Source organism: Sinohyriopsis cumingii, chromosome 6 (genome assembly GCF_028554795.1).
Source record: "Sinohyriopsis cumingii isolate HCF-2022 chromosome 6, ASM2855479v2, whole genome shotgun sequence".
NCBI lineage: Eukaryota > Metazoa > Mollusca > Bivalvia > Unionida > Unionidae > Sinohyriopsis > Sinohyriopsis cumingii.
Genome location: NC_142966.1, coordinates 71979797 through 71995945, shown reverse-complemented (window position 1 = coordinate 71995945; position 16149 = coordinate 71979797). Strand labels below are relative to the sequence as shown.

General features: G+C 36.0%; 1 long non-coding RNA gene across 1 annotated transcript; it reads right to left on the bottom strand.

The window, feature by feature from the left end:
- Positions 1-211: 211 nt before the first annotated feature.
- LOC149797187 (uncharacterized) lies at positions 212-14815 on the bottom strand. The gene is made up of 2 exons (XR_016421782.1): positions 14632-14815; positions 212-608 (listed from the first exon to the last, which is right to left on the bottom strand). It is a non-coding gene; the product is annotated as an uncharacterized LOC149797187 (long non-coding RNA).
- Between the last annotated feature and the right edge of the window lie 1334 nt (positions 14816-16149).

Genomic DNA, 16149 nt, shown 5'->3' with positions numbered 1-16149 from the left:
CATTAGGTAAACGGACAAATGAAGAAGTAATTAATAACATATCTACACATATTATATACAGTTGTACAGCTTGCATTCTATGCTTCACATCTATAATATTAGCGTCGAAATATATGGTACCATCGCAAAACAGCATGGGTAGAGGCGTGTTGCAAGGATATGAAAATCGGTAAATTCGCATGCGATACTGATTAAAAAATAATAAAAAAAATTATTTTGCATTTAGCACATTTTTATTGGCATAGATCGATTTAGACTGATGAGAACCTTACAAATTGATATCAAATGAAGACGTGATTAATAAGATACATACACACATTATATTATGTTGGATAGCTTTAATTCTTTGCTTTGTTGGCCTCCATCACAGCATATAGATTTGGAATCAGGTTACAGTTAATAGTTCCGGTTCAGCACCCACGAATGTAGTCCCAGCCTATTTTAGAGCATTTTTTTCCTGTTTCCTTTTGGTTGAGATACAAGATTTGGATTTAGGCATTCTTGGTATGGATATGTGTGTTTTGGCGAGAGTGTACAGTGAGTAATAAGGTCTTGATCCGGAAGTGAAATCTGTGTTGCGTTGCACGCAGGTTTGTTTACAGTCCAGCCTTTCAAAAAAAAAAAAAAATGCCTGTGAACCTTTGACAAGAACTTCACCGTGAAGTCATCTTTTAATGTATTTTAGGTTAACGTATGATTTGTATTGACTGGCACACAGTGGAAAGTTCAGTACTGAGAAACAAATGTAGAGAATATATAGTAAAATTAATTGTGTTCTATGTCCTGTCAGTATAGTATCTGAGTAAAGTTTAAATTGGTATGAAAACTTTATTATTAATGATAGACACATAACATTTTAATAGGTTATGTATATTGACTTTGAAAATATAAGAATAAAATTCAAAATAAAAAATTACTTTTTATTTTAAAAATTTAAATGAAGAAAAGAAAATCACCCAAATGCACATATATAATATTTATTGGTAAAGATATTCAATGATATCAGCATGTATATATTCCATCACCATATACAAGCTCCAGTGATGGGTATGTGTCAAAATTTGTCAGAGAAAATATCTTTGTAAGTCAAAATGAGACCTTCATTTAAAATACATGAAGACAAAATTATATTTTGTATTGAGTCTTTAGGTCAATCAAGCTATTTATTAGGGGTCCAAACAATTAATCTATGTGTTTATGATGGGGTTACTTCCTGAGTAACAAATGTCTGCTTGTATATCTTTCAGTAATTGTTTATAAACATAGTTATAGGGTATTTAGTGAGAAGACGGAGATGAACACTTCATACTAGAACCTACCCAAGTTCTCTACTAAATCATTTTAAGCTGTCAGAGAATGAAACACAGGTCTAAGGGATAAAATATACTTTCCCCAGGTATATTTACCCTTGCATGTAAGAAAACAGCAAAATGATTTAAGTTGAAAGAAAAATGCATTCCATTTTATTGTTCAGTTTCGTTAAGATATTGATTGATGTAGTGCGACATTGTGGCCTATATGATGTTACGGGAATTCTAATGATCCGTTTTGCTTTATGCATTATTAATTACTAAAAATATTTGTTAACTGACACTCTAAAGATTACACAAGAAATATTCAAACAGATTATTTAAATTTTACTTTGTGCAACTGATCTTAACATGGTTACATATCCCACATGAACAAATATTCATCCATTTTAGAATGTTTGGGATCAGAAGTTCACATTCAGTACATCATATAGGCTGACATGGTACCTATAGTGAATCTGAAGGCACATTTCTGGCTGTGTGCACTGAAAATATCCCAAAATGTTATTTTCATCATGAATATACCTATGTATGGTAACATATTTCAGTTTAGTACTTTGACAGAGTGCGGTATTGTAGCATCAGCTGATATCTGATTCCATTGAATCATTCAGCCTCATAACTGGTAACCAACACTCTTAAAAATATACTAAAAATGTTCAAACAGATCATTGGAATTATGTTTGCACATGTAATTTTAACAAGTACATTGTATATGTCCATCCTTGTTTACAACTTTTGGAGATCAGAATTTCACATTTAGTTGATGATCTAGGATCTATTGGTACCTATAGTTGATCTGTGGCTGCAGTCACTTGCAATATCAAAAAATGTTATTGTCCTCATGAATAAGATTGCTTATAGTAATACATGTTAATTTAGTACATTGATACTTGACTTTCCTGTATAGTGGTATGTACTACTGTTTGCACCAATGATCAAACCTCACTATTCCGACATTGCCTTAAACTTTATGATACATAGTCTACTTGATCAGTTATTTAACCTGTAAATGGCTAAATATGCTTCTAGAAACCTCATATATTTTTAGGATGCATTAATCACTTTAATACATGCCAATTGCTTCAAATTTCTGAGTGTCACTGTCAAGTTTACTATTTTCCTCATGTTTGCAACCTGAATGTTATATTTTGAAATCACCATATCTAACACATTTTAACTTCATTAACCTAGATCTTACTGTTTTCTAGAATTAAGTGAAACATGTTATATCTTTTCAGGTCTAGACTGGTATCTGGAAAAAAGTGTTAGATTTGGACCAGTTTGGAAGTTCTCCAGTAGTCCGGTGGTGATAGCAATGTTTTATAAGGTTATAAGTGACCAATATTACATCATATCAGTACACTAATATACAGCACCTCAAAGACATGGCTTGGGTCTTCATCAGAGAGATTCATACCTTTGTTCAGTAAGGTAGAGCCTCCCTGAAATTGTATTTTCCTATCACATTGTCGTCTTTTGTAGTTATCGACATTGAAATGGAGTGCATTTTTGCTATAAAATATGGTAGTGGTCCCATTAATACTATAAATTTGAGTGCGCTATTAGTTATACAAACAACTGCCTAAGTACCTGACACAATAAACGTGGAACATAACATCTGTAATTGTTTCTTTAGTGGGTACACCTATATGCATCTGGACAGGCATATTGCAATTTGCTGCCAAAATCACTGAGCTATCATGCTTCACTATCCTTGGGAAAAATGTTATCAGTTATACAGACCCAAACTATCATTTGTTATAATTACCATTCATTAGTCAACTTTGCTGTCTAAAATTTGTCAAATTGAATTTTATAACTTGTATAAAAATTTAATTTTTCAATAAAATTAAGTTTTTAAAATTTAAATGTTTATTTAAATTTCCAATACAATTTAATTGATCAATAGTTTTAAATTTTCAAAATATTTTCAGACAGGCCTTATCATGTATTACAATTAGGTTTTTACTGCACTGAAATATTCCTATAATTAGGGACGATATAGCAAATTTAGTTTTGGTTTCTCAAGAACACTTGGACCGCAACTTGCACCCTGTGGAACACCAACACTACACACTTTCTGACAGCTGTCACGCGTCTTGTTTGCAAGGAAATTCCAGAAGGCTTTATGTATAAAGTTGAAATAGGTGTGGCATACAAATACAAAAGTTTGACTAAAATTGGCAATAAAAGTTGGGCCTGTCAGGAATCAGATCACAATAGTTCCGGTTCAGTACCCACGAATGTAGTTCCAGTCTATTTTTAGAGCATTTTTTCCTGTCTCCTTTTGGTGGTGATACAAGATTTAGATTTAGGCATTCTTGGTATGGATGTAAATGCAATTGTTTATTCTTTAGAATATGAGCTTATGGTGTGGTTGTCTGTGTGTGTTTTTGTCTGTGTGTGTTTTGGAGACAGTGTACAGTGAGTAATAAGGTCATGGTGATAATCCGGAAGTGAAATATGTGTTCTGTTGGACGCTGGTTTGTTTACAGTACCACATATAATCATTATTCTCATCGTCATAACCATAATCATCATATATGAATGTTGCTGAAGTAAATAATCAATAATGTAAGGAACCAACCATTTACTTTTCCGAGGGCTTTATGTTTTGTTTTTTTATTATTTAATTTTTTGAAAAATGTTTCCGTCAGATATCTTGAGAAAAGGAACTCTTGCTCAGATTCGTAAATAATCTTTGTTGGAATTGTTTTATATTGAGATAAAGGAAGAAAATGCTATCGTCATCTTCTAAACGTCATATAGTCGGTCAGTAACTATCGGTGCTTGGTTGAAATTGAGTGTACACATCCCTTTACGGAGGTTAAATAACATGGAAATTAAAACGAAACATTATAAATATAATATCATTCTTTTGAACTTGCCAGTTTGGCTGGTGATTTAGAAAGGGTTGTGTTAAGATTTGTCACTTTCGTTTGCAAGATATCTGGCGATTTCAATTATGTTGGCTGACTTCACGGGTTAAGGGCTGAGGCAGGAGTTTGAGGAGATTCATTTTATTCCTTAAACGAAGCTGGCATCGGTCAAGAAATCTCTGAATTGAACTTGCATTTGGCCACATAATTCCATTGCCAATTTCACTGGTCAACAGTGAAATCATTACTGACTTGAAAAGGCCCTAATCTGTAGTATTTTGGTGTGCCGAACATGAATATAACCGTGAAAAATTTGTATTGGCTCTCGTTTTGAAGATATTCATATACCTCATTTTCTATGTTTCACTGTGTAAATTTCTCCAGTAGGACTGCAGCAACATCCGGAATAATGATGTAACATTGCATAATACCATCATGCTCACATCATCCACAGTTGATTGCATCATTTTCTGATGCAATGCAATACTAATGCCATGCGGCTGCTGAAGTAAGTTGACGTCAGCAGTGTACTATACATGTGTAGGCCTATTATACTAATGCCAGGCGGCTGCTGAAGCTGACATAAGCAGTGTACTATATAAAGCCCAATTAGATAGGTTCAGCATTTAAAATATTTTAGACGTTGTGCGAGACAGTTCAAGCTACTGTTACATAAAACTTATTATTTTATCCATTTACGTACAATAAAGAACAGTAATGCCTCGAAAGTGTGTTAATACCGCGGACAATTTTTGCTATATTTGTGGGGAAGTGACATTTGCCAACCAGAAGAAAAGTATCAATTCTCAAGTGAAGAAGGCATATCATCTTTACTTCGGATGCAAGGTTGGTGACCAAGACAAGCCTTGGGCTCCGCATATATGCTGTGCTACATGTACAACACAGCTTTCACAGTGGTTGAATTGCAAAAGGTCATCAATGCCGTTTGCAGTCCCAATGGTGTGGAGAGAGCCAAGCAACCACCTAAATGACTGTTACTTCTGCTTGGTTCCTCCTCTTTCCGGCGGAATAACGAAGCGAAAGAAGTCGAGAATAGTCTACCCAAACATTCCGTCTGCATTGAGACCAGTTCCACATGGTGAGGGACTTCCTATTCCAGAACCTCCAGCAGAATATTCTCTTGATTCATCTGACGAAGACAAAGGTGAGTCGACCTGTTCTTCTCCTGGTCCATCAGCATGCAGTGATCCAGATTTTCACTGTGGTGCATCATCAACCCCACACAGAATAACACAGGAAGAACTAAATGACCTGATTCGTGATTTGGACTTATCAAAGAACAAGGCAGAATTGCTAGGATCAAGACTCCAACAATGGAATCTTCTAGAAGAAGATGTCACAATTACTGCATATCGAAAGCGCCACCAGCAATTGGAGCCTTTCTTCAGAAAGGAAAGTAATCTGATATTCTGTTCCGATATTGAGGGCCTCATGAATGCTTTAAAAATCACTCATGACCCACAAGAATGGAGACTATTTGTGGACTCTTCGAAACTGAGTCTCAAGGCTGTGCTTTTGCACAATGGAAACATTCTTCCATCTATTCCAGTAGCGTATGCTGTCCACATGAAAGAGACATACGATAACTTAAGGCAGCTACTGAATTCCATTGAGTATAACAAGTACAGCTGGCACCTCTGTGGTGATTTGAAGGTAGTTGCCCTTTTAATGGGACTGCAGCAAGGATATACAAAATACATGTGTTTCTTATGCGAGTGGGATAGCCGAGCAAGGGAAATGCACTACATGAGGAAGGAATGGACTCACAGGCAGAATGTAGCCATTGGAGAGAAGAATATCCAACACCCAGCTCTGGTTGAGGCTCAGAAAATCTTGCTACCACCCCTTCACATCAAACTAGGTTTGATGAAGAACTTCGTGAAAGCCATTGACCGGACTTTGCCAGCATTCCGATACCTGCATGAAAAATTCCCTCGACTCAGCGAAGCAAAGATTAAAGAGGGAGTTTTTGTGGGTCCTCAGATTCGAAAGCTTTTCAAAGATGACCGGTTCAACAACTTGCTGGAAGGTGACGCGAAACAAGCATGGAATGCTTTTCGCCTAGTTTCTACAAACTTCCTCGGAAATGTTAGGGCAGAAAACTATAAGGAACTAGTAGAAGACATGTTGATGAAGTATAAGAAACTTGGCTGCAATATGTCTCTAAAGATTCACTTCCTTCATTCCCATTTGGATTTCTTTCCTAGCAACTGTGGTATTGTTAGTGATGAACACGGCGAACGTTTTCATCAAGATATCGCAACAATGGAACAAAGATACCAGGGAAAATGGTCCACTACAATGCTGGCTGACTACTGCTGGACACTCCTCAGAGATGCTCCCGAACAGCTGTACAAGAGACAGGCGAAGAAATCTAAGATGTAGTCAATGACTTGATTTTTTATAGGTAGGCTATTACAGTTGACCTTTTACTATTAGAATGCATTTCGTTATGTAAACATTAATTTCTTGCAGATTACAAAAAAACTAGAGCCAATTTTGCAATTTGACTGTCATATTCGTGTTCAGCACATAAAAATTGATAAGAATTGACTAATTTTATTTCAGTAACATGACTTTTGTAAAAATTTGTTGTCCAGTGTTTTCAAATAATCGCCAGAAAACGTCTTTAATCTCCATTTTCATACTGACATGCCATCTTGGCGCGTATATAGTTTGTTTCCAAGCATTTTTTGACTGATAAGAGGCATATTCAATATTAAAAACTGAACACCCTCTGATCGTCTGTTGCTTTATTGTGAACATGCTCCTATAACACAAGAATGATCCACCATTGTGTATATTGTAACATATAAACGCAGCTTCTCTAGCCAGACTGACCAGACTGCACGTCTTGCGGAGACCCGGATGTAAACCTGTGAAGTTATAGCCATCTTTTCCTAAGGCGGCCATTTTTGTAGACAGGCTTATAACAGACTGTTAGTAAAGGTTACCTCTTTATTAGATTTTATTATATTTGGGTATGATGGGGCTATTTTTATTTGTAGAAAGAAAAAAAGTACTTCCGTATTGGAGTGCCTTTCTCATATTCATTCAAGAAAGGTTGATTAAAATAGGATAATGGTGTAGCCGGCAAAGCATATGTAATCGGAACTGTTTCTAAAATTATTGGACTGTCATTATCAGCTTATTACACGAGAACTTTGACAATGACATACAGGATAATTACGGTGATATACCAGACACTAACAATGTAAAGAAGCTGTGTAACCTACAAACATTTATTTTTGTCGATGATATTGTGTTTCCTTTAGGCTTCCCGTCCATGCACATATAAGGTGATGTGTGTGTGTGTGTGTGTGTGTGTGTGTGTGTGTGTGTGTGTTTGTCCGTGTGTGTCTGTGTGTGAGAGAGAGAGATTTGGAATTTTAACGTAGCCTTAAACATTTTTCAGTCATATCGCTACAATGTCTGCAGAGCAGAAGTTCATAGTGATGTCTAGCACTGAGGCATCATACCGCAGACATGTGGCATCATGTCCCACCCAGTCACATATTTATCCTGACACGAGGCCGACCAGTCCTAACAATAACCTCCTAATGCTGCCCGCCAAGGGATGCAGCTGCTAGTACCACTTTTTTAAGTCCTTGGTATGACTCGGCTGAGGCTCTAAATCGCGACCTCCCGCATCCGAGGCGGACGCTATAACCATTCAGGCCACGGGAGCGGTCTGGGATCGATAGGATCGCACAAATCAGCTTAATCTATAGGCAATAACAATAAAGTGTCTGCTACTTGGGTATCATTCTCAAGACACACGTGTTTTCTGTTATTATCTGCGCAAATGGGTGAGGGCTCTTCTAAAAAATTGGTTTATGGAAATTTTAAATTTTAGTTAATACTCTAGATTTTGGCTGTAAAGTAACCACCACAGAACATTTTCAGTAAATTCAGCAAACCGGTTTAAGCCTCGTTTTGCAAAAATCTACCCGTGTTAAGGCAAGGTGGCGACGGTTCATATACAAATCAATCAAGATTTGCCAATTTTGATAGGTAAAAACACGCCAAATCGGTACGCAAATTACGAAGACACCGACAAAAACCGATTTTGACCCGATTATATCGATATATATTTTGTAACATTTGTATTAACACGAAAATAGCTTGTTTAAATTGTCAAATCCCTTTTATAATCCTAAGGCTTTACTATCCAATATGGCTGCAGATGACGTCATCTGAAAGGCAACATATGAAATAGTACGGGACTTGTTGGCTTGGTTAACCTCAGACTGTGCAATTATGTTGTATGGAATTCTACTACATCATAACGAACAAAAGCAGATCAAATATTAAAGAATAACATCATCATGTAATTAAAAATGCTTGCCATATCATTAAAAATACACGTCATATAATTAAAAATACACATATAATTATGAATACACAGCATATATTAAAAATACACAGCATATATTTACGAATACACAACATATATAATTAGAAATGCACACATCCAATTATAAATTGTGCATAAGAATTATTAACAGCAGTACATGAAATGCGCAAAATATTGTAAAACCTGCACATCGTATAAAAAACATACACACATAATTAGAAATGCACCTATAGTAGTAAAACATATACGGGATATAATTACATAATAATTGCACATCATTTAATAAGCAATGTAAAGCATGTAATAATAATTGCACAAAATGTAATAATGAACAATCAAAACGGACCCCCTAAGACGGTTCGTAAGTTCCATTGGAAGCCACAATGATGGCGTTAAAATCAATTAATACAGTCGATTTTCTGGGTTGTTCAACGATAGTAAAGAAAATAGAAACAGGAAATCGACTTTCGGTGACTAAATTCGAGTTCCGCTGTTTTTTTTCTTCTTCTGCTCAGCAGAACAGAATATTCTCGGTGGTAATTACTTCATTATCCGACATATAAAATGTAACACGTCAAAGGCAAGCTGCGAGACTCATGTTTGCGATATTATTGTACTGATCATATTAACTTTTCATGGCGTTGAATTCACTGACTTTCGTGGGAAACAAATTCTTTCGATTTCGTGGTTTCTGCAAACGATTAATTTGTAAGACCCTCGAAATAATGAACCCCATTCCTAATATATGAATTTGCTTTCCTTTGCAAAACCATGAAAATGTATGCGCACAAAAATACAAACTCACAACAGACTGGTTTGCATTATTGTGATAACATACTGATTTTGGACATTATGAAAATAGACTGGTTTGGACATTATGACATTAGACTGTTTTGGACTATTATGACGCACTATTTGAAGTTCAATACTTGAAGATTGATTCAAATGTTGAAAAGAAAGTAAAGGCTAGAAAAAGAAACACGATAATAACAATGCCTGCCATCGTATTTAAATATTTTCCCCCTTTTAATAAAGAATAACAACACGATTTGGAGGCAACTTTGATATATTTTGAATTTATGCTGTAGACATATTTTCAAACAAAACTTGTTAAACATAAGAAAAGACGCAAACAAATGATTTGGTCTTCTATTGATGCAGTTGAACGTGACCTTTAAACTTTTCTCCAGAAATCAGAATGAGGAGCGAAAAATATTGCGTCTATCAAATTTCACCTCTGGAAACCTATCCATAGGTAAGAGAGAATCATAGAACAAGTCGTTTGGAGTTTCTTTGATGGTCCTTTGATCTCGAGGTTCAAAAAGATTAGATAATGTATTTAATTATAGCCCAGGTTATATGGTTGTCTGTAATATATAATATAATAATTGTCACTGCTATGTCCTCAATTCGCACAGAAGTGTTGATACCAAATGAGCACAAATTATTCATTGAATTTGTTACTAAATGCATGGAAAACATCACAGCAAGATACCTTAGAAAATGATTCACTTCTTTCAAGCCTTTTTAAGAATAAAAAAATGATTAAAAAATGTAAAGAATAATTGCAGGTTTTCTAAGGCATGGATTCTTTGGTATGCAATCATGGCTGCGAAAATGCTTTCCTCACAGGCTAAATTTAAAGGATTAGTATTAAATGAAATATGAAGCGCCAAGCGAGGCAGCTGTTAGTATCATTTTTGTAAGTCTTTGGTATGACTCGGCCTGGGATCAAACCCACGATCTCACTCATCCGATGCGGACGCTCTAACCACTAGGCCATTGCTTCAGTTGCAGCTCGGTATTTAAAAAGGGCGGAAGTACTTTGATGTGTGATGTGATTTGTATTTTTAACTTAGCTTTACCAATTTTTCAGTCATATCGCTACGATGTCTGCAGTGTGGCAGTTTATAGTGATGTTTAGCACTGGGGCATAATGCCGCAGACGTGTAGCATGATGTCCCACCCAGTCACATTATCCTGACACCAGGCCGACCAGTCCTAACACTAACCTCTTAATGCTGAGCGCCAAGCGAGGCAGCTGTTAGTACCATTTTTGTAAGTCTTTGGTATGACTCGGCCGGGGAACAAACCCACGATCTCCCTCATCCGAGGCGGACTCTCTAACCACTAGGCCACGGGAAGTACTTTAGACGTAATTGTACATTAGCAGCGGGTGTACTGTATATTTGCTACACACATCAAGCCGGGAAAGCGCACCTACGTGTATGTCAGGTCTTCTCGTCTTAGTTTTGAGATTGGAAACATATTTAATTATACTTTGACAACAACCGAAAACCATACAATTTTTTTAAACAAAACAAATTACAAAACAAAAACCAAACAAAAACAATACAAACTAGTACTACTTAGGTGTCTCATAATAAATCCTCATTTTATAAACTGCCCTCGCAAAACCCCCAATCCCATATACCCTGCTGGACCGTGACTCAGGTCGTAATTATAAGTCCTTAAAAAATACATGCCAAATTGACACTGTAATTGCAGTTTTTGTATATTTTTTTTCTGTCCCCCTCCCCGGGACCCCAGATTAGGGCAAAAATCGTCGTCCCCTTTCCTAGCGTCTTAAAAATGAACAGCAAATATATCTTCATTAAACCGTTATTTTATTGGCGAAATAAGAACGTCAAATATCAATAAGAACGCTGCGAGATCTTACGATAGGAACTATACTTACACGGATACGGTGTCTGAGAAGTACGATTCTAAAGAAAGCGGTTTATTTTTGAAGAGTTATTGTTGATAACTATTGTCTAAAACTAGGGTTCTGATGTATTGTCTTCTCAGTGTAATATATATGATGCATGCTAGGAAATCGCGAGTCTGCGTTTGAATGTACGTCATTTTCTTCGTTCTTTCCATTAATTATAATTATTGGTTTCCTTTTTCTCATGATCTATCGATGACCGTATTGACAGTAAATGTAGTATTAATCGTTTCAATTCCTGAAATCTACGCCTTCACCCCTACCCTAAAACTCGCTATAAAAACTAGAGGTGCGCTGTGTTATTGGTATACCGGTTTACCGCAGTATATTTTTCCCGTGGTACGTACAACGGTATTTCGTATAGGTATTTGGGTAGTTTCCGTCAGTAAAGATTGTACGGACATTGCCGAGTAATCTTGTTACGTATTTAATGCTATTAACAGCAAGTTTTCGTTTAACATGACACAATAAATCAAAACAATATTCATTTGTTTACCAAATAGCTGTCACATATTAATTTTAACTATTTAAAATATAATTATATTTATGATTCTTTAATCACCTGTTTGATATGTGTCACGTAGGCAAACGTTATGGCTAAATGGAACGTGGTTGAAGATTTTCGGTTCAAATTAAAAAATTTGGAACAATTTCAGAATAAAAATCATAATTAGATGTAATTTATTAGTTATTTCTAGGGTGTGGTAATGTGTTAATACATGTAATTCTTTGTAAGACTGCAAATCATCCAAAGATTTTCAGGAGAACCGTTGTTTTTAGTTTGAATGTTTCGAAATTTGTCAAATCCACTATAACATTTTCTCATTTATTAAGTGCGTTTTATGTGTACTTGCCCTCTCTGATAAATATCTTGCCAGGGTGTTGGCATCCCACTCAAAGCTTCCTTGCTTATTATATCAATAATATAGCTTGTAAATTGTAGTCTCCAGTATGAATCATTCCTGTCTTTATCAACAAGCTCTCTAATTCATCACGATGTCTTTTACAGGGTGTCAGCTATAATGCATGCTTAATCAACTCACTTTAGATACAGTTTTCTGATTACACCTTATAAAACAATTAAACGTAATTATTCGTAAAGATCCGACATTTATAATAACAAGCTGAGTTTTCATTATGGAAGATTCAAAAATATGTAGAAGAAATTTACATATTTTACCATTAAAGAAAGACTGAATAAAACCCGCTTGATATCACATATTAACTGCTTGATGCTGCATATCTAATCGTGAAATTATCGATTTGCTCATATTTTCGAGTGAAACAGATTGCATTGACAGCAATTCAACACTAGACTGGGCCGGGGATACAGTCTGTGACGTTTAAATTTACCAACCATAATTTCTAAGTTCGTCTTGCCATCTTGCAAGTACACGATAACTCCAGATAAATTTTCAAATTAATACCCACAAGTGCCATGCAATGGAGACCTAATTTTACTACCAACTCGGGGTTTTCACTGAATAATATTCAGAAACTTTCATATACCTCAGCATGTTTATTTTCTCAATTTACCAGATTCCGTTTTCAGCCTTTCACCGTCCATTTAAAGGATTAAAGTGTTTCCTCTGATTTCTTCTACTTCAAGGATCAGCTATCGACAAACAATCAAGCCTTTAAGAGTTTGCAAATGATGATAAAAAAAAATAATAATTCGAATATATGCTGACTATGATAGACGAAAACAAATTTAAGAGAAATCATGCACTACATTTCTAAGCTATATAAAACGTTTTCAAATTTATTCCAAATAGGAGCAGGTTCTATTCCCGCCCAGATCAGCAGAAGTCGGCTGCGATGGTGTGTCACTGACCAAGGGACTTTCTACTATCTTTGTCTCAGTACTACATATGTTGATATGCTGTTAAAACCAAACACAAATTCTTTGTTAAAATATTCTAAATGCAGTTCAGTTATTTACCATCGCTTTGTCGCTCACGCATCGAGAGCGGCTATGTGAATACATTTGTGCGAGACACATTTCAGGTTATGTGTCAGAGGGATCAGAAATGCTAACTAAATAGAGATTTATCATTTGAAAAACAAATATCATTTTCTGTGCATAACGTACAGTTAAAAGACATGTCTGTTATCATTAGCAATTTTTCTTTCTTGGATGGATTTTGATCCCTCTTTTAGATTTCTTAACAAAATTTAAACATATTTTATATCATAAATTTGAAGTTGGAGATTACATGATAAACGATATAGAAAGTTTGGGATTACAACGAAACGCAGAGGTTTATATAGAATTGCAATAACCGTTAATCCTGCCAAAATTGTCTGTCGCAGTTTTATCGACGTAGCATAGCATAAAACATGAGAGATTGATAACCGTGCCAAATGGATTTTCATGTGAATGCTGATGCAAATTTACTTCTTTTCATTCTTTTGTGTGTGTGTGTGTGTAAAGAAACGACATATTGTCCTTGTATATTGGTATAAAATACCGTGCATTGTGATTCTAAAATGCTAACCTAACACGACGGATTCCAATTTTTGGAACCAGCTCACTCTGTTGTCGGGCAATTACTTGAGACTGCAGGAAATCCTCAAATGCTTCATTGAAGAATATTTTTAAAATGTAATCCTTTAAGCAGAATATGCGAAACAGATTTAGGGGGCGGGGGGGGGGGGGGAGGGGAGAGGAGATCTCTCTACGAAAGAATGAAAAATGCAATGTAAAAAGACTGAACGTCTCCATGAGTGAGTGAATAAAGAAATGTATATTATGTGGCGTATGAACAGATAAATACATAAAGAACATTTGTCAAATCTGAGAAGTTTGTCGTTGCAAATGTACATCCATCCATCCACGGACAGACAGACAGACACTTTGAATTGGGGGAGCTGGTGGGCATGTGGTCTACTCTGCTTAAAGGATTACCAAATTTTGTTGGAAAAAAATCTTTATTGAAAGAATTTAGGACTTATTTCCTTTACGCTTAAACAACAATCTCGTGTAATGGCCAGTCGCCTTCACAGATCACTCGCATCTCACCTCTGTATGCATGGGGTCGAGTTTCGGCTCGGAAAACGTGATAATGTGAGAAAGCTTGCCAGTAACATCCCTTGGGTCGATGGTTCTTCCTCGTACAAAATATACTTGCTTTCATGTATAACCTTTCATGTGCTGAGATACAGCGTTAAAGCCCATAACACCAAGCCAAATTTGAATTAGAATGTTGGCACACTGAATTAGGATGATTGAGCCAACTCTAGCCCTGCATTATATGTGGTATTACACCCACTGCTTCCTTAGAATCTTCAAGGTGAAAATAAACAAAAGTTGTATTAATAGTTTCTCCTTACCGGTTCTCAACGTCTAGCCCAGGGGTCTCAAATTCGAAACACAGTGAGGACAGCATGAGGTCATTTTCGATCGCCCATGGGCCACACCACCTTTGTTATGCCTCATGACACCTTGTGACACCAGTCATATTGCAAGCCACATGATACGGCTTGGCAGGCCACGTGTTTTAGACCCTGGTCTAGCCAAAGTGGCAACAGGTAATACAGTATTGAATATAGAACGCGGAATATAAGATAATATCCCTTCAGGCGCTTCGTTCGTGAGCTGTGAAATAGGTTTTGCGTTAGGAATGTATGAAGTGGCACCAGCTATGATCTTCCAATTAAATGTATCTAATTTTTGGTATCTGTAAGTTTAATTTCGTTCGTTATATTTATTTCCTTTAAGCTAAAACTACCTTTCTTCTTTCTGTCGTTCACTCTGTTCGTATCAGTGTTTGAGATGATTGCTTACCGTGGGTGCACATGATCCCAATTAACAGACAAATCCAGTTTTTTAATGCTAAATTATAAAACAAATTATTTTTCTTGTTGGCGGAATCCATCTTTTAAAATATATATTACTCAGGATATCCCTATTCATATATAACGCGCACATGATAAGAATGCAAGCCAAGATAGGGAACCAATGCTAACAAATCACCATTGATTATTATCAGAGAAACATCATGACAATTACAGCCGTTTCCAATATATTTTTTGAACGGAATGGAAAATGCGAGAAATAAATATGACAGTCTACCATTTTGCAGGGAAGCATAAATATGACAGTTTACCATGTTTAGGGAAGCATAAATATGACAGTTTACCATTTTTAGGGAAGCATTATTGAAAGGTGTTTCGATGAGCCGCCAGTCTTGTGAGTTTGAAGAACATAACATGTCGCACAGTTTGCACGTGATTACAAAATTTTATGTATTTTGAAATATCTGTTTGTCTGGAGGTGGTGGTGAAGATGTGTGGTCTGCCCCACTTCTTATGGTTTTTTTTTTTTTTGGTTATCGTTATCTAGAAGATGATCGACTACGGTGTTTTAGCCCCGCTTGGATAAACAATTAAATAAGCTATGAAATTAAGAGATGGAATAACAGAGATCTGAGCAGACATACAGAATAGAATAACACGAGCCCCCATGTATAAAATACAGCAACTTAATCAATTACATAAACAAAATGAAATTGATGTGAATGATTCACCTTTGCCCAGAAATAGAGCTACAAAATCAAGTGAAATTCAATCAGCCCTTTCTGTTATAACAATAAAAAACTATTTCATCCTTCCCCCTCTCAATCTCTCTTTAGCCTGGTCAGGTCATCAACCTCTTGGTTGAAGACTACGTTCTTGTTCCACATTGTAAGACAGGTATGGAGCTATTTTATTTTCCTTCAAAAATAAAAATATAGTACCAAACCTAAATATATGTCAGGTTTTCCTCTCCTGCAAGCAACCAATATTCCCGCTCATTTGCGTCAGATATCGGCGATCGTATTTCAACAGAACTAGCTATGGCAATTTCGC